The sequence below is a fragment of the Penaeus chinensis genome, chromosome 2 (genome assembly GCF_019202785.1).
Source record: "Penaeus chinensis breed Huanghai No. 1 chromosome 2, ASM1920278v2, whole genome shotgun sequence".
Lineage (NCBI taxonomy): Eukaryota > Metazoa > Arthropoda > Malacostraca > Decapoda > Penaeidae > Penaeus > Penaeus chinensis.
Genome location: NC_061820.1, coordinates 21,058,208 through 21,059,123, shown reverse-complemented (window position 1 = coordinate 21,059,123; position 916 = coordinate 21,058,208). Strand labels below are relative to the sequence as shown.

The following is a 916-nucleotide window of genomic DNA, read 5'->3' as shown; positions in this document are numbered from 1 at the left end:
AGGAAACCCCCATAACAAAAACCTCCTCTTCAGTACCATTACGTTTAATACTTTGTATTTCTCTTTCTCTTTCTCCCCCACATTCTTTCTAAACTCTTTTTCATATCCATTCGCTCTATAAAAAAAAAAGAGAAATAGTAGATACACAACATAATATGAGTTGCTACGTAAATTATTGGTTCTTGAAAATAATCTTCCCCTTTTCAGTTTCTTTCTAGTCATTGAGAAATACACTAATATTTTCAGTCTCTCCTTGTTATTTATAAGTTTAAGTGGATGATTTACTAATTTTAGTGAGTGTGATGCAGATACATTTATGTTATTTCTAGTTAAATAAAAGGAGGTTTTATATTTGTTTTTTTTTCTCAAACCAATCCAAATATCTAAAGGAAGAATCATTCCCTGCCAATCCCATGTCCGTCGTTCCCGTGGAGGGGCGTAGGAGAGGGAGACTGGCCCAATACTGGGGATCTCCCCTGCTTTGGGCCTCAGCGTTTTGGTCTTTCCTCCTCCCCCTTCTCATGTCCTCTTCTCGGACCCATTCTACTATCCACTTCCAGAGGTGTTAGAGCCGTGTTGAAAGGCTGATTCTGTGCCAGTCGTAAACAGCCTGTTGGAGCCATGGGCGCGGTATTTCCCTGTTTAGTTGTCTAACCCTTACCCCTCATGGGGACTGATGGGTGACCTACCATGGCCAGTAATAAAAGCTTGTCCCTTTATCAACTAGCCTCCCCCCCCCCCCCCCCCCCGCCTACAATCACCTCAATCCAGTTCAAATCATCCACTCAGGTCACTACACAACCTCCAGAAAACTTTCCTTCTAACATCCTCTACTTCATCTCCACCTCCACAGCTTTCTTCATCTACAACCCCTTCCTCCCTTATTACTATTCTGCATCCTTATTGTCAATCTTCG

At 42.1% G+C, this 916-nt stretch overlaps 1 protein-coding gene across 2 annotated transcripts in view; it reads left to right on the top strand.

Annotated features, from left to right (window-relative positions):
• Positions 1-351, top strand: part of LOC125033463 — a 30,787-nt gene extending 30,436 nt beyond the window's left edge. For both annotated transcript variants that reach the window (XM_047624993.1, XM_047625000.1), the window contains exon 7: positions 1-351. This exon is cut by the window's left edge and continues 970 nt beyond it. The gene's annotated coding sequence lies outside the window, so the exon portion shown is untranslated.
• The last annotated feature ends 565 nt before the right edge of the window (positions 352-916 follow it).